Source organism: Pezoporus flaviventris, unplaced genomic scaffold (assembly GCF_033815535.1).
Source record: "Pezoporus flaviventris isolate CSIRO_AGI_PZ_B2104156 unplaced genomic scaffold, CSIRO_AGI_Pfla_v1 ptg000050l, whole genome shotgun sequence".
Lineage (NCBI taxonomy): Eukaryota > Metazoa > Chordata > Aves > Psittaciformes > Psittacidae > Pezoporus > Pezoporus flaviventris.
The window spans coordinates 3,264,214-3,289,619 of NW_026892598.1; positions in this window are offsets into that span (position 1 = coordinate 3,264,214).

Below are 25,406 nucleotides of genomic sequence, written 5' to 3' on the forward strand. Positions count from 1 at the left end.
TTTGAGAAAGGGAGGAAAATAATCCAAATCCTGCTGAAAGCCGGTTTTGCCATAAAACGGAGTAAGGTCAAGGGACCTGCACAGGAGATTCAATTTTTGGGAATAAAATGGCAAGATGGACGTAGACAGATCCCCACAGATGTGATCAACAAGATAACAGCAATGTCTCCACCAACTAATAAGAAAGAAACACAAGCTTTCTTGGGTGCAGTGGGGTTCTGGAGAATGCACATCCCAAATTAGAGTTTGATTGTAAGCCCTCTCTATCATGTGACCCGGAAGAAGAATGATTTTAAATGGGGCCCTGAGCAACAGCAAGCCTTTGAGAAAATTAAACACGAGATAGTTCATGCAGTAGCCCTTGGACCAGTCCGGACCGGACCAGATGTAAAAAATGTACTGTACACTGCAGCTGGGGAGAACGGTCCTACCTGGAGCCTCTGGCAGAAAGCTCCAGGGGAGACTCGAGGTCGACCCCTCGGCTTTTGGAGTCGGGGATATAAAGGATCTGAGGCCAGCTATACCCCAACTGAGAAAGAGATACTGGCAGCCTATGAGGGGGTTCGAGCTGCTTCGGAAGTGATTGGCACTGAAGCACAGCTCCTCCTGGCACCCCGGTTGCCCGTGCTGGGCTGGATGTTCAAAGGCAGGGTCTCCTCTACACATCATGCAACTGATGCTACATGGAGTAAATGGGCTGCACTAATTACACAACAAACTCGAATAGGAAATCCCAGTCGTCCAGGCATTCTAGAAGTCATCATGGACTGGCCAGAGGGCAAAGATTTTGGAATGTCACCAAAGGAGGAGGCGGTGTGTGCTGAAGAGGCCCCACCATATAATAAACTGTCAGAAGGTGAAAAGCAGTATGCCTTGTTTACTGATGGGTCTTGCCGTATTGTGGAAAAGCATCTGAGATGGAAGGCAGCTGTATGGAGTCCTGGACGACAAGTTGCAGAAACTGCTGAAGGAGGGGGTGAATCGAGTCAATTTGCCGAGGTGAAAGCCATCCAGCTGGCCCTGGACATTGCTGAATGAGAAAAGTGGCCCGTACTTATCTCTATACTGACTCATGGATGGTGGCAAATGCCCTGTGGTGGTGGTTGAAGCAATAGAAGCAGAGCAACTGGCAACACAGAGGTAAACCCACCTGGGCTGCTGCACTGTGGAAAGATATTGCTGCCAGGGTGCAGAACCTGGTGGTGAAGGTACGCCATGTAGATGCCCATGTACCCAAGAGTCGGGGCACTGAGGAACACCAGAACAACCAACAAGTGGATAAAGCGGCTAAGATTGAGTGGCTCAGATGGACTTAGATTGGCAACATAAAGGTGAATTATTTTTGGCCCGGTGGGCCCATGACACTTCAGGCCATCAGGGCAGAGATGCAACATACAGATGGGCTTGTGATCGAGGGGTGGACTTAACAATGGACACTATTGCCCAGGTTATTCATGAATGTGAAACATGTGCTGCAATTAAACAAGCCAAGCGGTTAAAGCCTCTTTGGTATGGAGGACGATGGTTGAAGTACAAATATGGGGAGGCCTGGCAGATTGACTATATCACACTGCCGACAACCCGCCAAGGCAAGCGCCATGTGCTTACCATGGTGGAAGCAACCACCGGGTGGCTGGAAACATACGCTGTGCCCCATGCCACTGCCCGGAACACCATCCTGGGCCTTGAGAAACAGATTTTGTGGCAACACGGCACCCCAGAGAGAATTGAGTCAGACAATGGGACTCATTTCCGCAATAACCTTATAGATATTTGGGCCAAAGAGCATGGCATTGAGTGGGTATATCACATCCCCTACCATGCACCAGCCTCTGGGAAAATCGAACGGTACAATGGGCTGTTAAAAACTACACTGAGAGCAATGGATGGGGGAACTTTGAAGCATTGGGATATACACTTACCAAAGGCCACCTGGTTGGTCAACACCAGAGGATCTCTCAACAGGGCTGGCCCAGCCCAGCCAGAACTTTTACATATTGTAGAGGGGGACAAAGTTCCTGTGGTGCATATGAAGAATTTGCTGGGGAAGACAGTCTGGGTTATTCCTGCTTCAGGTAAAGGCAAACCCACTTGTGGGAGTGCTTTTGCTCAGGCACCTGGATATACTTGGTGGGTAATGCAGGAAGATGGGGAAGTCCAATGTATACCTCAAGGGGATTTGATTTTAGGGGAAAACAGCCAGTGAACTCAACTGTATGCTGTTGCCTGCTGTGTAATACCTTTATAGCCCATCAACTAGATGTCTCCAGGTCACCAGCCACTAGCCTTGACTTCCCTCCAACCATAATCCCAACAGAGAATGAACTTTGATAGAACCGGATGAGTTCCGCAGTAAAGGAACGACCAGCATCAGCAGGCAACGATCCAATACTGCACACAGCCTTTCCTGCCCTGAAAGAGTGTTACAAGAGATGGAACCTGACATCATGGACCGAATGGACTCAGCACCATTATAGGGATTGGTCCATGCACTAAGAAAATAATCTTTTTCTCTTGGTCTGTATGCATATGAATGTATATATGTGGGAGAGCGATGGTGTATTGAAAATGTGAGATCTGAGCATGACATGAATGGTATGGAATAAGGGGTGGATAATGTCCTGGGTTCAGCAGTAGCAGTCATGTTTCTCCTTCGTGGTAGCTGGTGCAGTGCTGTGTTTTGACTTCCAGCCTGCGAACAGTGCTGGTGATACCGATGTTTTCGGTTGTTGCTAAGTGATGTTTACCCTGACCAAGGACTTTGTGAGGCTCATGCTCTGCCAGGGAGGAGGGGAAGCCCTGAGGAAGCAGAGACGGGGCGCCTGACCCAGGCTAGCCAAGGAGGTATTCCATACCACAGCACGTCATGCCTGGAGTGGGGGGGGTAACGTGAAGTTACCTGGAAGGACACGGGCTGCTGGGTGGGACTCGTTTCTTGGCCGATGGTATTGCATTCTCTTCCCTTGCTATTTTCCCTTATCATCATTGTCGTTGGTGGTAGCGGTGGTGATTTGTGTTGTACATTGGTTGCTGGACTGTTCTTATCTCAACCTGTAGGAGTTGCACCCTTTTGATCCTCCTCCCCGTTCCTGCGGAAGTGGGGAAGGAGAGAGCCCCGGGTGGGGTGGGGGGGGGGGGGGGGGGGGCCTCGATTGTTTTCAGCCCGGCACCACTTAGTGGGAGTGAGTGAACAAGCTGTCTGGCTAGGGTTTAAACCACGACAGAGAGACAGTTGCAAATTTTCTGTATCAAAGATATTGCATCATTCACTGAACATTAACACAGTGATGCATTGGTTTCTTTACTTCAGTTAAAACAGTCAGGTCAACAAGACGTTTGGCAGAACAAGACTTTCGTCTGAGTCGAGATTTTCTTCCTAGGACAACAGTATTCCTTCTAATACTGTGGAGACTGTACTAAGAAAGCATAAAAAACCAAAACAAAACATCAGATAAACCCCTGCTTTTGTTGCCCTTGGAACATTTTCAGAAATATAATATATGTTTTGGACGTTTTCTACTGATAATTAATTGACGTGGATTTTTAATACTGAGAAATCAACAGGTTTTTAAAAATAGATCTTCTTGCATACCAAGATGAATTTTCTATGGTATAAAATTTAAAGTCCAAAGCTGACTCTGAACTGGTAACTGCCAGTCATTATTTTTGAAATTGAGGAGCTGTAGCTATCTGTAGATATTTATCAGTTGGCATAAGAATGAGACAAGCTTAAAGCTAGTTACAAATAACTGTCAGATTCTCAGCTTGTGTGACAGCTATTGGCTTTATAACAGAGGATGAATCTGACAAACATTATTTTATGTCATGCATATATATACATATGATATATGTGTGCTCTTAAGCCTTTAAATAGCCACTGTGTGAAGGACTTTGAGCAGAGCTAAAGAAAAGCCATCCACAAGAAAAGGTGTAATAGAAGCATGGTAATAAATGTAAATAACCAGAATTCACAGCCTGATTTGATACAGATGTATACTTTATTGTCTATCCTTCAATGTGCATTCAAAATATAATCAGCTCAGAAGGGTTGTCACTTTATTTAGTGAGTAGACTGTCATTCAGCAGAAGTTTCATACAAATCCCAGCAATTCCTAGGAAGAGTTCATCCTCCAGCACTGGTACAGTTCTGCTAGGTGGAGCTCAATGGTAAAGAAACATGCTTAGGCTTTCTCTGTCTGGTGATCATAAAATCACAGATTGGTTTTGGGGTGGAAGGGACCTTAAATATCATCTAGCTCCACTGCCCCCTGTAGCAGACAGGGACACCTTCCACTAGGCGAGGTTGCTGAAGGCCACATCCAACCTGGCCTTGAACACTTCAGCTTTGAGTATGCTCTAGGTTTCCATTCAGGAAACAGAGGGCCATGTGGCCCTTGCTTAAAGTAGGTGCTGTTCATGAATTAATTGTATTTGCTTTTTCAATAAAACCCATTTACTACCAACTTCATTAACATCTTGTAGATCATCATATATTTAATTCACTATGTACAGCCCTTTGGGATACAATAGTGGGTCAGCCAGCTTCAAATATATTTAAATTTGAGGGTAAGAGGCTTTTCTTTGTAGACAAAGAAGAAAAAAAGGAAAACGAAAATTGATTTTTTTTCTGATGGATAAGGTTCATTGTAGTTTTATATACAGAGTTCTATATATTTTATTAATATATTATCTCCATGTATTAGATGTATTATTTATATGTTATGCATTATTCATATGCTATGACATATTCCATCTTTCAGTATGAAGACAAAAATCAGAGCTGGGTGATAATTTCATTTGCAACAGTACTAAGAAAGTATTTTTATTGATTCCAGTAAAGGTATTAACAGTAAAATTAAACAGAAAATGAAAATCAAGATTTCTATAGAGAGATTTGCATATAATACAAAAATATGTCAGCAGTGTAATTTATTTGCTGTTAAATAACTTCTAAAGAATGCAATCACTGTTAGGCCATGATGAAGTATTACTGTAAATGGTACTGCTTCATTCTAAATTTTAGTCTTAAGAGATATGCCATCAGAAATTACAAAAATATTGAAGATGGGTAGGAGATTGGCACTGATGTATGGTGTCCATCCACATGTGAGCTTTTGAGTCAGATTTATGTTCACAGTGAGCTCAAATCAATAGAAGTGGTGGTTGGTGGCTGTGGAAACCTCTAAGTCCATTCTCTAGCTCTAAATCAGCAATTTGCTCATCAAAATCACAGTCAGTGAAAAACTTAGTAATAAGCTGCATCAGGACTAACTGCTTCAGGTGGGAAGTAAAAATGCAAATTCAATTATAGGCACAGGCATATGGGAAAGATTGAGGTACAAAGATATGATCAAATGTTTTGTATATATTTAAAGAAAAAGGTTTGGAAGTTGAAAAATTATATTAATTATTCATTAAACTATTCCAAGTGATCTTGTGGGAGAGATTAATAATTGCTTTAACGTGCTCTTTAGTGAAGTATAGGCATAGTTTTTCTCTGAATGTTTGTATGCATGTATGGAAAATTGTCTTGACAGTGTTCTGGCTGAGGCATAAAATCTACCCATAATCCTTTTACCCACTGTGACTACTAATGAAGAAGTAGATCATTGTGATGTGCCCATTCCAAAGCTTTGTTTACCCTGTGTCTGTATGCAAAAAGGAAAAGAAAGAATGAGAAGGAAAACTATCAGTCCTGGTTTGATCTCATAGCATTTTTGAAAAGTATGTCTACGTGGATTTTACAGTAGGTGTTTCTAACAAAGCGCTCACATGAAAAAGAATTCAAGTCTTTTTGAAACAAAGGAAAGGAGTGTATAATGAAGTTCCATTTCTTTACGTGTAAGGAAACAAAAATATATCAAAAATAAATTCTGTGTCTCACCATAATATAATGTTAAATGTATATAATTATTGCAAATAAATAATGATAAATATAGATCTACATATTAACCCATTAACCCATAATAGGGTGCTTCTATTAACTTTTTAAAGTGAAGTTATGGAGCTTAAGGTATTATTTTTATTTTATTTAATCTTAAATGTATCACTATACCTAGTTATATTTGTACTTCATTAACATATATAACAAGCTTTTTAAAAGCCTTTCTTAACATTTAGTTGGGTTTTAATCTTTAATTTGTCAAATTCCAATAAATTTGGAATACTCAACTAATTTTTTATCAACTATTCAGAGAACAAGTCAGGAAAACAGTATAAAAGTCTAGAAATGAGTTGACTTACCCAACTCCACATGCTGTCAAATGGGTATTTTGTGGTCTCTGCTGTGAAAGCAACAAAAGTAGGCAATACAATACAAAATTATTTAAATTGCATTTGAAAACAGAACTGCCATTTGTGAAGGAATGTGGTAAAGCAACCTTCTTCCAAAAATGCTTTAGAAGAATGACAGTGCTAAAGGTAGTAGTTTTTAGCTTATGACTCTCAAGACAGTAGGAGTTGTTGAAGTTTGAAGGTCAAGCTACATATAATTGGTTCATGGTTAATGTTAAACATGGTTTTATACATTTGCATAACCTTCATGCAGTTAGGGTTTCAAAATGAGCAAAATAATTAAAAAATATAAAAGCTAATCCCCCTCCTCCCCCTCTTTTCAATTACACATGCCAGATATCTGCTTAAAGGTGATGGTAATCAGGATAGGGTCTTTGTGGTTTCATGCAGACTCCCCAAGGTATTCCTTTGAACTGCTGAGACGTAGACACTTACTCTTTCTTGTTTATTCCAGTTTTCACAAACCTTGCCATTCAGTGTAACCACATGTTCAAAGCAAAACATAAAATGGTGTAGTTTTAAAGGACTCATTAATTTTCTTTGTACTCCAAAGCAGCAACATTAAAAAATGCAATACGCAAATTCTGAACTCAAACGCGTTCTGATTTTACTGCTGTTTACTTCAAAGGATCCTGAAAAGTATATGCTGAAGAGCTGCATCCTTGTGTTGAAAAATTAATATATCACTGACATTGACCCATTTTCTGATTCTCCCCACTTTATGAATTTTTAAACTTTCTGTATTTGTAAGAAAGGTCCATGGTTAAATGTCTTTTAGGATACTGCCCCCTGAAAGATTAAAAAACAGACCATGTTGTGCTTTGAATTACTTATTTTTTAAAACCAGGAAAATAACCTAGAAACTGCAATTGTCTTGACTGCTTCTGTTGAGGTCAAAATTGCTAAACAGATTACATCATATATGCAAAATTGCATATATATTTGAGCTGATCCTGAGAATTCTTATGTGGTTGACATCAGTTGAGATAAGGTCAGTATTCTTGTCTTTATAAATAATAAAAGTGTTTTTAATCATTTTAGCTATTATTTTGAAAAGTAATGGCTTTCTCTGTGTATCACAAAGGACATAAAGCTGTGTAGTTGTGTACTGCTAACACTGCAAGTGTTGATGTTAGGGTTCATCTGACTGATCCATATTGTTGCAGTATATGCTCATCTTTCTCTGAAGGCAAGATAAAAGCATCTACAAGATTAGTAGATAGGTTTTGGAATAGGTAATTCTGCATTTATAAGGACCGTGTCCTGGCAGATCTCCAATAACTGTGTGCTATAGACAGTCATTTCTAAAGAAAACAATAACTGTGTTGACGTGGGTGATGTTTCACTAGGTAATATAAGTATAAAGCAGGTATTATTAGAAATTTAGTCTTTTCAATTTCTCATGGAGCACATTGAGCATCACAATTCATAATCTTCCTTTTTCCTGTCCTGAAAACTTTCTGAATCTTTTTGATCATCCAAACCAGAGATTACTTGGAGACAGTATTAGTACTCTTTCTGTTTATTCCAATAAATATCTGTATGTTTAAATGCTTGGGATATTATATGATGTAATTTTTATGCATTTTATATATATCTATCTTTATTATATAATTGGAGTGTTCTATCATTATTATATGATTAAATAGAGCGAGTGTGATTTACAATTTCTGATTATGGTAATATACTGTTATTTAGTGTAGATAATTATCACTGTTCATTGTAATCTATGATTATTCTGTTTCTTGGAATAATTTCTAAGACGGATTTTTTTTAATGTTTAATGTAAAGATTTATCAAATTAAATTTTAAAAGAGGTGAGTTTGATTTTTTTAAAGCTGATCTGAATATTTCAAAAGTTTTACATTATTTTGGAGACTTTCTCACTTTCATTTTTTGCATCAATCTCTATTCTGAGCAAAGGAGAAAAATACAGTGCTCCAGCATGAGTCTGAATAATAAAATGTGGTGTGTCAGTATGCTAGGCTGTAACAGATGACGATATATAAGAAATACTAGTTCTTAGCATATAATCTGAGAACTGGCAGAATAGATGTTTGCATTTCATTTGAAATATCTGCATTTATAAAGGAATTATCTTTGTGATCTTTAAAATTGGTAGCTATGATATCTTCAATATCTCATAAAATACATTTTAATAAATATGTACAAAGAAATAGACATCTGTATGTTTAGTTCCATGTTGCCATGAAATAAAACATGGCATGGGATGTTTTTGTGCAAACAATCGTACAATATCCCAGTATTTTGTTCTTTTCCACAGACAGAACTATTAGAGTTTTTTTGTTTTCTTAGTATAGTATTGAGACAAATGAAGTATAAAAGCCATAATATTAGTGAAGTCTTCCAATGAGAGAAAATACACATCTTGTGCACTTTCAAATGCACAAGATGTGCATTCAAATAGTTGTGCAGACAAATAACTTTCAAATAAAGCTTTCAAATAGCAAAGGATCTTAACCAGATATCTAGATTGCATAACATATTAATTATAAAACAAATTTAATGAAATTGAATTTTAGCAGTTTTAATATAAAAAACATTCCAGTGGAGAGTGCCAGTTGTGTTTCAGATAGGAAGCAGTTATTGGAAGATCTTCTTAGTCATCTGGGCATTTAACCATGAGAAAAAAAACATAGCATCCCAGGCTTCATTAGCTCATAGATCTTGTTTTAAGGCAAACAGGCACCTCATGACTTCCTGTGAAGGCAGTTGAGGGTTAGTTTTTTTCCATCTGAAGGTGGCATTGCGTAGTATTACCTAAATTAGGTCATAAACCTGAGGAAAAAAAAAATTACACAATAATGTACAGTAATGTGAATAAAGATGGCTCTGTGAGTTTTGCTTATTGTAGCATCTAGTCAGCATCAACATGTTAAATGTAAAGTCTAATGAGTGACTTATTCATTGCCACAAAGAGCAAGAATGGGTATATTTAATACTGCTTCATTCCTTTTTATGATTTGCAAAACGTCAGGTTCTTCATCTACTGCTTTTGTAGTCCAGCTTTGTTTTGGTACTTGCACACTTCAGGATTTCTATCTTGCTCTTTTGGTTTTTTTTTTTTTTTTGGTGATGTCACTTACATTTAGAGCTGCTTGTCTCTCCCCAGAATGTAAACTTACACTGGATATGTGTGTGAGAAGAACAGATTTGGGAAAGCTGGGTCTCATACTACTGTACTGATCAGTCACCTGGCTGGTTAGGGCATTAAGTCTGAGTCTTGCTGTGGGTACACACCTGAGTGGTTTCACCATGGCTGCACATACCCTGACTTTCGACAGTCATTTATGAGCACCTAATATTTGGTCTCCTATTTTCCCATTATTCTTACACCATTTTTCTTACAGAGTTCCTGTCCTGCATGTAGCAATAGCAGTAATTTTTCTCCTTGTTAGTGGCTGGTGCAGCGCTGTGTTTTTGACTTTCAGCCTTGGAACAGCGCTGACAACACCGATGTTTTTAGTGACTGCTCAAATGTTTAGACTGACCAAAGAGTTTGTGAGCTTCATGCTCTGACAGGGAGGAGGTGAAGCTGGGAGGAAGCAGAGACAGGACACCTGATACAAATGGACCAAAGAAGTATTGCATACAGCAGCACGTCATGCCCAGGATGTAACTGGGAGTTACCTGGAAGGGCTAGGGCACTGCAGGGCTGGACCAGGTATCAGGCAGTGCTCGGCTGGGCCTGGAGGGAGTGAGTTATTGGTTGGCAGGTGGTGAGATGTTGTATTCTCTTCCCTTGTTATTTCCTTTATCATTACTGTTGTTGGTGGTAGCAGTAGTCGTTTTGTGTTATACCTTAGTTACTGGACTGTTCTTCTCTCAACCTGTGGGAGATGCATTCTTTTGATTCTCCTCCCCATCTCTCGGGGAGCAGGGGGAGGACAAGAAGGGGGAGTGAAAGAGTGACTGCGTGATTTATGGCTGACTGGGTTTAAACCACGACAGTTCCTCACAAACATTTACAAGTGGCTACCTCACAAATTTCCCATAAAATCACATTTCCTTTGCTGCAGTTTGAATGAAAGGCAAGATTTCTAGGACTATAAAGGCAAAAAGATATCTCATTTGTGAGTTAAAATGCACTGGAAAAGGAGAGTCATAGTAGCAGTCATTCTTATACCTCTGTATCTCCTTTGGGCTGGGTACACATTTTTTTTGTGTAGCTCTTATTCAAACAGTGTTTTGCTTTCTGAAAAAAATGAAATATAAATCCCTTCATTTTCCACAGAGCTTACACTTTTGTATAGAATCTCATTACTCTTGCATATCTTTATATCCTCTTTTTCCTAAGCAGGCTTTCTCTCAGCCCTGAGACATATGTTACCCTTTCAGCACTAAAAGATGTTGTCACATTAATATGATGTTTCTGGACACCAAACTACTTCAACATTTAGTTGATTTTAACCACACAAGAACCACAGCCATGCTTGTGTTTAGTGTTTAGAGGTTTTATGCTGTTTGGTTAAGCATTTAGGTGATTAGCCACAATTTAGTTTTATTTATAAGGACTTTTTAAAATTTTACTTGTTCCTACAATACCTGACTTCTTTCTGTGTTAAATCAACAGCAAACTATTCTCTAACCACGTTTGGGGGGGGGGGGGGGGGGGCATGTCTCATCTTTTTTTTTCTTAAATAAAAGAACAAGAGGTTATAATTTTTATTTTTTTCATGTATTTTTACTTCACATTTTTCTTTCTTATTTTTGGAATTGTCATGTAGGTGGTGAAAATCAATATGATGAGTATTTTTTTGATGATATAAAGTTGGTATTTTTTTCTCCTGGGATATGTGGGTTTTTTCCTTTGCTTTTTTCAAATTGCTTAGCTTCATGGAGGAGAGAGTAGTTTGGCTTCATATATTCATATTTATTTGTAATGCGCAGTTAATATGTTCTCTAGCAATATTTAGTATATCTGGCAAGGAGCCAGGAATGAGATAATACCTATGCTGCTAGTCAAGTTCACATGTGAGGTGTCCAAAGAGGGTTTTGGCTTTGATTAACCACATGAGATAAATATTACACATTGTACAGTTAACTCTTTGTACTTGTCAGCGCTATATAGCCCTGGAAACTTAATTTGAACTTTTTAGTCTAAAACATAAATTCAAATAATAGCATAATTTCCAAATTGCTCACCCTGTCTCCTTCACTTTTTGGACTGGTTTGTGTTTCTTGAACACCCATTAAGAAATCACCATGTGTTTTCAAACAGATGACAGGTATCAGACCTCATTTGCACGTTGTTTGTTGCGTTTATTTCTTTGTATAGCACATTTAAGTAATTTTTTTCAATCTCATTTCCTATATTCTCCTGGGGAAATATAACTTTGCCAAAGGTGGTTTATAGGAAACGTGGCTGCTTTGATTTGCTGCATCAACTCACTGTGATCTACTAAAATTGTGCAGAAATAATTTTAACTCAGATGTCAATATGGGCATTTTGCAGTTTTATTCAACTTCTGTCTAGCATTTGCATTAATGATGCCTTATTTGCAATTGTCTTGCACTTTGTGAAACAGGCATTGTAAAGAACCATGCTAAGGCATGTCTTTGCAATGTAAAATGGTTCATTTCATTAAACCTAAATCACACACAAATACATGCTCTTGACCATATCTTCATGGTGTGTTTCTTAACTTTCTAATGACAGATGCGTAGACATGGAGCCTTGTAGCTGCTCCTGGCTGCTCTATTGCCTCTCCTGTTTCCTGACTGTCCTGTTGTGGAGCTCCCATAGCCCTTACTATGGGAACATCAGAAATGACAGATCTGCCTTTAGTAATGTCTCCATAGTACTGGTGAGCTTCAGTGAGCCAAATTTCAACCTATACCTTTGTTAATAAGAGAAGAAAGAGTCAATAATGTAAATTACTCAGCAAACACTAATAAACCTTGTAACAACAAAGAATTAAAAAGTAAAGCAGTGGGAAATTAGTGCATAATGATGAATTGCAATGAATAGATATTTCTGGCTTAATGAAGTATCTTTATTCAACAAAGAACAAAATATGAACACTTTATAAGTTTAGAACATCTTAGTTGCTTCCTGTGAAATGGTTGCATTAATTTGCTTTACGTTATTCATGCTTTTATTCTGATAATATTATTTTCTCCTCTTGCTAGGGCACGGTGTCTCAAAGGGGAGAGTAATTCTGAGGCTGTGTGTTAAATATGTCATGCAACTAACCCAGATCTGAGGAGCTAATTATGTTATCTGTGATGTTATTAAATAATTATACTCCTTGAAATGGGGTCAGAAGAAACACGACATCCCTGTAGTGCAGCATTCACAGTTCATATAGAGAGCTAACTCAAAAAAAAAAAAAAAAAGAGAAAAATCAAATACTTGTAGGCTTTAACCCATTTACTGCTGTTGTCCATGGGTACACTGATAGTTAACTTGTCTTTGCAGTTTCTAGACTGTTGCTGCATACTGGATCAGTAATCATTGGTCTCAACATGGTCTGAAAAACTGATAAGCACTCATTCATCTTTTATTTTTTTAGCAGTTCAAAAGCTTTTTCTGGCTTTCTGGCTCTCAGTTTTCTTTTCTGATTTGGGTTTTGGGTTTTGGGTTTTTTTGGGAGGGAGGTTAATCACCTGCAAAGACTATCTTCTGATACAAATTCAGTGTGGAAAGTAGGACATGATATCCATGACTTAACTATTCACCTTGAATACAGTTGATAAGTCAGCTGCTGGAGACTTAGTAATTTCTGATTTGCTGTTTTTTATCATAGAATCATAGATTGGTTTGGGAGTGGAAGGGACCTTAAAGATCATCCAGTTCCAACCCCTCTGCTATGGACAGGGACATCTTTCACTAGACCAGGTTGCTCAAAGCCCTATCCAACCTGGCCTTGAACACTGCCAGGGATGTGGTATTCACATCATCTCTGGCCAACTGGTGCCAGTGTCTTACCACTCTCATAATAAATAACTTCTTTTGCATATCTAATGTAAATCTATGCTCTTTCAGTTTAAAGCCATTCTCCCTTGTCCTATCATTACTTGCTCTTATAGAAAGTCTTCCTTCAGAGTTCTTGTAGGCCCCTTCTCTTCTCCAGGCTGAACAACCACAACTCTCTCAGCCTGTCTCCATAGCAGAAGTTCTCCAGCCCTCTTATCATCTTTGTGGCCTTCCTCTGGACTCATTCCAACAGATCCTGGTCCTTCCAGTGTTGGGGACCCCAAGGATTGTCACACTACTGGTGGAGTCTCATGGGAACAGATTAAATGGGGAAAATCACTTCCCTTGACCTGTTGGTCACACTTTTGATGCATCCCAGAATACTGTTGGCTTTCTGGGCTGTAAAAAGACATTGCCTGGTCATGTTGAGTTTCTCAACAACCAATAGACTCAAGTATTTGTTCTCAGGGCTGCTCTCAATCCATTCTCCTCCCAGCCTGTATTTGTGCTTTGGATTGTCCCTGCCTTTGCCTTCCATGACCAGGGCATTGTGTTTGGAGCTCTTGCCAATGAAGACCAAGGCAAGGCAACAGCTGTTGAATACCTCAGCTTTCTCCATATCCCAAGTAAACAGGTCTCCCATTTCCTTCTAGAGAGAGCCCACATTTTCCCTTGTCTTGATTTATTCACTGACATACCTATGTAAGATTTTATTGTTTCTCTTGATGTCCCTGGCCAGATTTAATTCTATCAGGGCTTTAGCTTTCTTAACCTAATCCATGGCTGCTCTGTCCATTTGCCTGTATTCCTCCCATCATACCTCCCTTTACTTCCAACTTCTGTAGGTTTCCTTCTTGAGACTGAGTTTATACAGGAGTTCTTTCTTCATCCATGCAGATCTCCTGGCATTTTTGCTTGGCTTCCTTTTTGTTGGGATGCATTACTCCTGAGCCTTGAGGATGTAATCCCTGAATATTAACCAGGTTTCTTGGGCTCCTTTTCCCTTGGTCCCTTTTTTCTACATGTTACTCAACAAATTAAATCCCTGAAGAAACCAAAATATGTTTTCCTGAAGTTAAGAATAGGGAGCTTCTTCTGCACCCTCCTCACCACCCTAGAGATCTTGAATTCCACCATTTCATTGTCACTGCAGCCAAGGCTACCCTTGAGCTTCACATTCCTCACCAGCTCCTCCTTCTTGGTGAGATGGGCATGGGCATTTACATAGGTTAGCCATCTTTTGCTCAGGAACATCAGTCTGCCCATAGAATCTGTTGTATGTTAGCTTTTGCATCATTTGCTTTGTTTTCTGTCTTTATTCTTTCACTTCTCCTTTATTTATTAAACAGTTTGTATCTTGACACATCAGTTTTCTTGCTTTTACTCTTCCTCTCCTCTTCCCCTGTCCCACTGAGGGGTATGGTGGGGAAGAAAGTGAACAGCTGTGTTGTGCTTAGCTGCCTACCAGAGTTAACCCACAGCATTTCCTGAAAAACATCATTTCCTTCCCAACAGAGCTGAGTTCTGTTCACAAACAATGAACTCTACCAAGAGCATCTTGTGACTAGAAAAAGAAAATAATCAGAAAGAGCTTTAATTCCAAAACACCCCACCCTGCTATAAGAAATTCTTTTATATGCCAGGTATTTTAATGATCCTGCCTGAGTTTTCACCAGCTATCCTAGCCCATAAGATATGGGAATATCTTTTCACAAGACTCCTGTTTCCCTGAGGATTCTATTTATAGATATATGAAAATTTACTGGTGTTTCATTGAAGTTAAATTGCATAACAAATTTAATGCTTGTCATCAAACTGAAATAATGGTTATTATAGAGTCTGAGCTAAAAAATCAGTATGTTCAGGGAGATATACAGAAAGCCATATATTCAGGTTAAGAACTGAGGGCTCTATTCACAAGGAAATGGATTGTACAGACTTAAGTCCCCGAAATGCACATTTTATTTTGCACACGAGACAGCATGTCATTATTCCCTTACCGAAATATTTCAGCCAGTGTAATATGTCTCATAGCTACCATGTTATGTCTAATCCAGTTCAAAGATGAATGCCAAAAATGGTGGGAATCCTACCGTGGGGAGAAATCCTGCCTCTGAACAGTGATTTATCTCATAAACATTAATATTTCATGTTGCAAGCACAAAAATCTGTACCACCGAGTTATCCACAGAAAGGCAAATATAAATTTGGTTAAAAGCAATATTAGTGGCCCTTGAAAGATACTTACCAGACTGATCTTCTTGAAGGCAAAATTGCTATTAGGGTGACTAGGTGCTCAGTACTGCATAAGATGGGTCCACATTTGGGTCCTACATTATTATGTCACTGTATAATGTTATTTTCCTGTGAAGAAGCAGGCAATGGTTCATATAATGCTATTTGAGTGCCTTTGAGATGCTTATGATTGGTAAATATGGGACCTAATAAAGGATGTGAAATTGAAAATACAGTCTGTTCAGATGAGTTATGCTTAATCATATGGAAGAAAACGTATGTTTTTCACCCTTATTCATATTCAGTTATTCTGATTCTTTTACCATTTCACAGTTTGCAGTTTGTGCATGATTAAACTATTATACTGTAGTCCATGTGCTAAACTGCTCTAAAATATGCTTTCAAAGCAGTATTCTAGGATGTTTCAATTTGTATGTTCTTTTGTATTAAAAAGAGATAATTTTGAGTTAGAACAGAAAAATAGTAGGGGCTTATAATTGTCTCCATTTTGCACAGAGTAATAATTTAGTTGTATTAAAAGTAATGAACTGAAAGGACTAAATTCATGGGATATTTCATTGTTAAATCTAGAACTCCCAGGTGACAAATCAAAGGACTTAGTATTTCCTGTGAAGTGTGAAGTTATAGGAAATATAGAACTGAATCTTTCTTGGGAAGGATGTATAAAGAGTAATTTATCCTAAGAGGAATAGATGATCCTCTTGGAGATCTGGATCACAGACTATTTTCTTTCCTCAGACTATTCCTCTTTACACCTGCTTCTGAACAAAAGCACCATACATTGGTGATGTTTTCCTACCCATCTCTCATAAAGATTGTTATGATGTCACCAAAAAAGTCAACTCAGACAGATTTACGTGTGTAATTGAACCTTTAGTTTCTTAAGTTTTAAATTTAAGCTCTTGTAGCTTCCTCAAGACATATTGCTTAGTTGTCCTCTGTTGCTTTAAGATTTATCTACACCTTGCAATGGAGTGGGAGGAAGAAGGATGATCAAACTGCCAGTCACCCACACTAATACATTTACAGAAGGTGTGACTGAAAATATCACAAAATAATGGAAAACAGCTTGTGTCTGAAAACAGCACAAACACCCAGACACTCCAGTATAGTCATATATTATCATAGCTACTGGACCTTGCACTGTGGCTACCATTTTCTCAGAGCATCTTGCAATGTTATTGCACCCATGGAGTAGAGATTTCCCTGCTGGAGAACAAGCAGCTGCTCATCTTAGAACATGATGTTCTTGTGATGTTGAGAAATAGGCCTGGAGCTATACATCCCCCTCCATCTTCTGTCAGTAAGGCTCAGTCTCGTCTCATGATTGCAGAGATTGCTTCTGTAAGCCAGTCACTGTGGGTATACTGGTGTAATTTATTTCTCACCTGGATGTGAAATCATTAGGCCATGCAGTATGCCTTGTTAAGATTCTCTTGCTGAAGCTCTTAATTTTTTTGGTGAACACCCCCCCCCCCCCCCCCAAATATTTGAACAAAAGTGTAAAAGTGGAGGGCAGGTGAGACAGCAAATATTCTGCAGATTGACTTTATGAATTAAAAGGTCAGTACTAACTACCTGTATTCAGGCAATTAAAACTTAATTAATCTTCTAAATAAATGAGAACAGGCAACAAATGTTTCTCCTGAGCATCCCAAAGTCTACATGACTGGAACCTTCTGATGTTTATGGGACTTTAATTTCTGTTCCTGATCACAGTCAGCATGATAACCTGAAAACTGATTTCCCCAAGTTAAAATCAAGGTCCTAGCTACTGGATCATCATTATGTGCTTTCTATAGCTTTTATGGGAAACATCTATTCTACGTGCTGAATTCTGGGATCAAATTAACAATTGGCAGGTTGAGCGAATTGAAACTTTCCCACAGGTTGGCATTTAGCATTTAGCTACGTTTGGGGCTGTGAAAGGAGACCTGGAGAAGTCTCTTTTGGCTGATTTCTAGCCCCTAGCAATGAGGAAACTCCATTTTAGCACCTGCTGCCTTGATGTCTTCCATGGTCTACTGCCTCTGAGGGCCTGTGAGCCACTGTGGAATTAGACACGGAATTGTGTCAGATCTCACTCCAAGAAACTTTTTGGTTGCTTGAGAGTTACACATTGTAGTGTTTGACTTCAGGCATTCAGCCACCAAATTTGAGATTTAAGATTTGGAGGTTTAGGCTGTGTGTTGCACAAAGAAACTTGCTGCCTTCTAAAGATGCAGTTTTGTTTCCTGCAGCAGTTAGAGTCCCAGCCTGTCTCTAGTTGTCTGTCACTACAAGAGAAGTGGTGAAACACAACTCAGTCTTAACAAACGTATCCTGGTTTTCCATTTTTTGATTTTACTTCCCCCCCCCCATTTATCTTTCGGTCAGAGTAGTTGCTTAGAATTTTATTGCTAGAGCTGTTAACTCTGTTGACTGATCTTATACCTAGTTATGTATACTGAGAGTTCACTTTTTCTTCCTCACTGGAAGGAGAGGAATAGGACACCAGTCATATTTCAAAATATTGAAAAGGTCACAGCAGCATATTGCACTATTACTTTATAAAATTTATGTTGCACTATAATTTTTGACATCTCATTTTAATAATCAGCTCATTAATCTGATTTCATTGGTTAATCATTTTAATCAAATGAAAAATAAAAATGTTTACACATTCATCACAGTCTTTAGATCACAGCTTTATTAAATTTAGCTTCAATGTGAGTTTCCTATCTGAGGTTCACAAATACTGAAATATGTTTAAAATAATTAAAAATAAAGGAAACCCTATGGCAAACCTGAAAATGAGTGACAGTAATATTACAGGAGATTCCCAAATGATTGTCTCTCTAAATGAGTCTTCCTACTTAGCTGCAACTGCCTTTTTAAAAATTAAACTTTTGTTCTTTTAAATTTTCAGAACTGAGTCCCATCTTTTCACTATAATCTATGAAATGTGTTAATGCTTATATCTCTTTTGAGCTTCATAATTCATATTCAAAAGCTCAGAGTGCTTTTTAATGTTTTATGTTTCTTAATTTTCTAACTCCCCCTGCCTCCCTTCCCCCCCCCCCCCCCCCGGTATTCCAAAGTAGTTGCTATATCTCATCTCTTTCTGTTGAAATTCAGTCAAAGGTCAGTCTGTGAGGCAGTGATACAGGATTAATGTGTCAGTAATTGTTCATCACCAGCTGATATGAGAAATAGCTGGACTGACAGAGTGCTGGCAGATGAGCTTCCATCTGAAGGAGCTTTTAGCTGAAAGGGATTAAGGCTCAAGTTAAGCCTCTGACTGCCAGCCTGAGAATATACTAAGAAAATGTACTTTCTTTGTGTGAATTTGCATACTGTTTTCTCACAAGTCCCAATCTGTTTTGATGAGCTCAAGTCCGCAATGATACTTTTTGTGACATAGGTTTGACCAATAGAATTTTTCTGTGGTAGAATGCCTGAATGCAATAACCTGCCTCTTACCTGCCACATTAAAAGAGAATTATTGATCTGCCTCAGCTCCCAGTGCCTATTAGGCTGTCATCAATGCTGTGTCACTACCCTTGTGACAAAGCTGTGGGTAAAACTGGTAAAAAACCTTCTTTATCCTTTCACGAAAATAATTTGTTTTATTGTATGAGCATGAGCTTTTACTACTGTGGTTTCTGTATATAACTTCTGTGAAGGCAAAAGGGCTATTCAGCTGCTTGCTTGTTGTTTGCTACCAAACATACAGCAATGTAACTGAGACAGCACAAGTTACTCACTGGATTCAAGATGTAAACTGCAACATATTCTAATAATCCTTTCTGCAAGCCTTACTGTAGGTGAAACATAGAACTATCGGGCAATAAGAATAAAGTAATTACAGTATAAAGCAGCAAAGACCCCTGCATAAAAACACTGTTGAACGTAAAAAGCCATAAAAGTGGGTGTATATTTATCATGCCCATTATATTTCTAGAGCTGCAGTATGAATTTGGAATTCTTCATATTCAGAACCATTTACATAAATTAACCTATTAATTCTTGCAGCAAAGATTTTGGAGGTGTTATTTCAAGCTGGGCATGAAAGGTAGGTGAGAATTTTATATAGTGGAAAGGGGAATCAGACTTGTGTAACATTGTAGAAGTCAGCAGAAGAGAGCTGAAAACCTGTTCTGAACCAAACAGCTCCTCGTTAACCTAGATTACATCTAGCAGCATAGGTTGTACAGGAACTACTTATTACTGTTGATAAAAAGATAAACAGAAAATTAAAATTTGGCACACCAAAAAAAAAATGAACTAGGCATTTAAACATTAAAAAAACTATGAAAAAGTTGAGACTGGGAGGCTGCAGCAACAAATGTTAAGTGCAGCTTTGAAGAAGAAAAGGCAGAAACTATTTGAAGGAGCAAAGAAAGTGAGCAGGACTTTCAATAGTGAGAATAGGGTTCTGAACTTGGTAGTGAATACGAGAAGAAATAAATACAGGCATTCAGAGACTCAGAAAAAAATCTCATAGATCCAAAACCAAAAAGACATAGTGCAAAAGTAAAGTTTTCTCTAGGTTGAGGCTGTAGAAGATGAAAGAAGCAGGAAAAATATCAAAGCATATTAAATAATTAATTTAATATCCAGTTGTTTGCCTTCTGTGTAGAATCAGAACACGTGATGTGGCCACTGCCAAGGTTTACAGAAGTGCTGTTAGAGTACAACATACAGCAGGAAAGTATCACTATATAACCAAGTGTGTGAGAAGTTTGTGAGACAGCATTCAAATAGGTGAAAAGCAATGGTTGAAAGACAAATGAATCAGGCAAGAGATTTATTCCTACCCCCTTCTACAGCATTTTCAGGGTGGCCCCAAATTCTTCCAGTTTGTAAAGGGCAGTTTCAAATTTCCATGCTGAAATTAAACGAAATCATTTCAGGCCAAAGTTTTAAATATATAGTTAAGAAGAGACAGGAAGTAAAAAAGTTAAGCAAAGCAAAACAACAGTAACTGATTTCAATAGCATAAGCAGACACTTCTGAAGAAAACTGTGAAATAGAAAAAACTAGCTAATTTGTTTGTTTAAGAACTTGCCAGAGAGACCTGAGTTTTTCATAATCACAAAGAACACATCATTGTTCAAAAGACAGCAGCCAACTTAATTCCAAGCTGTGTTTTCCAAAAGACAAAACAGTGAAATACAACCCAAGATGTATGAGTGTGTGACAGCTGCTGTGGTCATATATGCTTGATCTCCAAGAAGTTATCTGGGAATCCTGGGAGACATGTACAATTACAGTAACAGGTAGAGTTCTTCTCTGAGAGTGTATTATCTGATGAATGAAACCTTTTTCTTTTCAGTTTTATTATTTGTTCTTGGATAAAGTTTTTAATGAATGCATGTATTATTTGAACTTCTTTGAGCAGTTTGTTAAAAAATGTTTCAGCCAGTGAGTATGAACTATCCCCTTTGACGTTTGTTATTCATTAGCCATTGTGTATAAATGGCCAACTAAGTCACATGATATTTTCTGTCCTTATCAAGGTTTTAAAAACATTTTAAGCAAGAGAATAACACACTGTGAATGGCAAATGTCTTCCTCAATCCCCCCATTAAAAAAAAAAAAAACCCAAACCCAGGAAGATACCATAATTGGGGAAAAGTATAAAGAACAGGGTTCCCTTCCTGCAAGAAATGTGGGATACAGGGAAGAGCAGAGCATGCAAGACAAATGAAGAAAACACATGAGCCACTTAGGGAGACTATGGAGCGAGGTGTAATGATAAGCCTGAATGTTCAGCGTCCATTGTGGCAAACTAAAGGAAATTTGAAGAATGTGAAAGACCCAAAGATGGGAGTTAAGCAAGAGGGCAAAAGGGGAAGGCCATACAATAAGGCAGATAACTGCTGATCAATAGGAGAAATAGGAAAACAACAAATAAATCTGTAGAAACACAGCACTAAACAACATTGCAGATAGTACTACAACAAGTAATATGGCAGCTGTCAATGTGGAATTTAAAGGCAGATTTGCAGACAGACAAAAATTGAGCAATCAATATGGGAGCTCCCAGAAATTATTATAATGAATAATAAGACATAAATCAACAAGAAAAATAAGGTGTGTAATCTGGTGGTTGATAAAGCACTAGACAACATGACAAATTAAAGCCATTGAAAGCTGTTCTTTGTGAACTTAGTGGAATTTTGTCCCTTGCCTCATTTGCACCTGGCAAAACCTAATCCTGAATACAGCTCTCTTCCTTCATGGTAACTAGTTCAAAGAAGTAGACATGAAGCTGTTCTGTGAATTGCTAAGGTAAGAATTATGTCAGAAGAACCACAAAAAACAATAGGTATCTTTAAAGGTCAACACTTTATTGAGACTGCTTTTTTTTTAAGACATACGATCAACTACAGAGTTATTCAATAACTAATAAAGGTAGTAATCAAAAGATCCAAGGTACTGGATATGACCAGGTGAAAGCAGGGACACATTTAAAGAGAAGTAGATAATATTTTTATAAAAATATCTGGCATTTATTTCAGGATTTTCCATATAAGTTAATATTTTTGTCTTTTATTATCAGAATTTCAATGGCTTGGAAAACTTTTTATTTTGCTTGGAAAAAAGAACGATCCCAAAAGTTAGAATTCTCAGTTGTGCTCCCTGTTGATCACTTCTCACATGTATGTGCCTATAGTTTTTGTTGAAGTCCAGGTCCTTAGGAAGCATGCTGATACCTGGGGGTAAATCAGTTAATTAGTGTGAAATAATTAGGCTATTCTTATTAGAGAAAAAAAAAAAGGTATACCTTGTGGGTGTGTATATGTGTGTGCGTGATTTCCTTGGGAGCTGCTTCTCAATGAAGGTGTCTACCAAGACAAATCCTGCCTCCTGCTAAGGGAAGATTTACTGTCATGCTATCACAAATGTGGGCACATGTGGATGGCAGCACATTGTACCCGCTTTATCATGCTCCACTTTGTATCGCTTCTCAAAATAATGTTCTGAGTTCCCTATAGGCATGGCCTTAATGCCTTCCTGCATGTTTGAGCAATGCTTAGAAACACATGCTCCATGCCTGTAGAAACTACCGTGGCAGAAACGATTAACATTAATGACTATAATGACTATACTTCTGGCTAAAAAAAACTCAAAACAAACCACTAAACAGAAAATCTCCACAAGAAACCCAACAAACAAACCAGCCAAACAAAAAACTCTCAAGAAAATTGAGGCCTTTTTTCTGTCTGAATGAAGTGGATATTTTTTGTGGAATATATGACAGAAAGCCCTAGAAATCATAGGAGGGATATTCAAAAGCAAAGACTTTGCAGAATAGGATTTTTTTGGGGAAGAAAAAAATCTTGTTAAGTACAATGTTTTGTTTCATTTCTTTTTACAGTAATATTTTTATAGAAGTTTCTGCATGCTTTGTTGTTATTTTTGTTTGTATATGAAGTTAGGGATTTCATAATAAAGTGTAAACGCTGGGCTCATGCTGAAATGCTAGCTCCAGCTGTGCTTATGTTGTACATCCAGGTATTTGGTAGGCAAACATGAGAGAAAGAAAAATAGATGTTGTCAAAAAAATCTCCTGTATCATCTTCCTTCATTCTGTTATGGAAGGGACCCTGTTATTCTCACATTTGACACCAGCGTAGAGAGCAAAATACAATGCACTTTCTTACAAAATGCACAAGAAAAATATTAAATCTTCTCAAGCATCTCTGACCTCTTTAATTCTCATATCCAGTGGCTCAGAGGGCTCATTGGCTTTTTCTTGCAAATGCTATTGCTTTCACATGTTTCACAGGTCAAAAGCACAGGACTGCTAAGTCTCCTTATTCCATACTTCTTTTATCTAAATCTTTTCCATCTAACTGCATCTGCCATTACTGTGTTAGTAATGAATTTTATTCAGGTGAAAACCTACCTTGGGTTTGCTGAAGAAATACTTCAGATAGACTATTATTGGGCATTCTTAAATGGTGTCTCTGAGGTGCCATCTCTTCCTTATAGCTAGGGCTGCTTGAGCGTAATCTTTATTCTATGATTTATTTTTCTTTGAGCATATAACAGAAAACATATAACAGAAAAAATATAGCAGAAAAACTTCAGTGAAACTAGAGCAGCTGAATATTTGAACTTACTCTCTTTCCAGGTCTCAGAGATATATTGTGAACCCTTAAGTGCTGTTCCTAAGGATAGTTTTTTGTTGTTGCTAATCTTATTGAACTGCCACACTCAAATACAATTATAGAAATATAACATTTTTCTTAACTCTTGTAGTCTTTACATGATTTACTATAGTATTAATGACGCTCTCTGGATGAACCAATTTTACCAACTATTTTCAAAGTTCCACTATTCAAATAAATTGTGTTACCATCTGTAATGGTATTTTCATAACTTCTCTTTGATTTATTAATAATAAGAAATCTGTGCTGGAAAGAATTAATATAACCATCTGTTTTTCATCTGATTTATTTATGTAGCAACCACCATTTGCAAAAGCTGCATTTCCTTCAAGCATAACATTCTTGATAACATCTTCAGGAACATCTCTTGCATATTAAGTGCTTCTAGTTAGCTGAATAGACAGTGTTTTGTTTCCTTCACTGATTTATTTGTTTTAGGAAGAAGAACTGATAGTGGACAGGTACTAATTTGATGCTATCCTGTTTATTACAAAAGCTGTACACAGAGTCCCTACATTCTGGCAAAATTATTTATTAAGAACAGCTTCCTATGTAAAAATCTAAATCTCTTTCTCCAAGAGATAACTCTGCTCAAAGATAGCTGTTTCCTTGTATCACCCCAGGAGTACTGCTTGTTTGGCTTTTCTTGTGACTCTTACAGGCATACACAGCTGCAGCACATCCATACTCTATCACCCTTTCTCTCCTCTCCCCCTTCCCCCCTTTCGTGTATTATTAAAAATCAGTTACCAAGGAAACCCTTTTCCTCATATGGCTCAGCTAGTCATCAGCTGTACCAGGTAGTCCATCCCTGTGACAATAGCTTTCATTTCTCAGCTATCAGTGCACTAAGGGAGACTTAAATATTCTTTCTACTTAACCTGAAAGAATGATGCTTAGTATAGCTTTTCACTTTAAACATGCCTATGACTGGCAGCAGGTAGTCTCCTAACAGCAGAACAATAACATCAGGACAGTAAATGCATGGTATCGATGACTTGAATGTGTTTTATGCAGGTTCAGCTCCAAACATGAAGGAGTATTTTGTGTGAAGGTAACTAGGAAAAGAGCCTGGTCCAGACAAGTCTGCAAATAGCATAAAATGTAAGATAATAATGACAGTGATCTTGTGGTTCATAAAAAAAAAATGCCCAAAGAAAATGAATTTATTGCTCACAACAAACTATTCTGCTTAGACTATTTAAAAGCAAAATTTAATTTATTCATATACTGAAGAGATCTATTTGTCTGTCACAAATCATTGTTAGATCTTTTGTGCCTGCAGATGTAGACTAGAAAAATACATTTTTTCACTTGTAACATGTTTAAAAATTGTCCACATAGTAAACAAACATATCAACTTTCTGTATATTGACATAATACGAATAATTCTCATCTTACATTAAAAATATGAAGAGAAAGAAAAAATCAGATTATTCATCTAATTTATTAATGTGATAACTCCAAATTGTAAAACAGTGGACTCGCTCAAGTCATTACTAGTCTCTGTTCAGTGAACGATGAGGAATAAGTAAAGCGAGAGTGTTTTTTTCAAGTTTTTGAGCAGACTCAACACATTGTCTTTTCTTCTTGCAGTCAGTTATTGATAAGAAAATGAAAAAGTGTGTTCTAATTAGAAGTTTGTCATGTGAAAATAATATTTCTATAATTAACAATTGTTTGTATTCAATTAAGTTCACTTTTACATTAGATTTCTAATACACATTGTCTATATTGGCCTACTAAATGTAAAT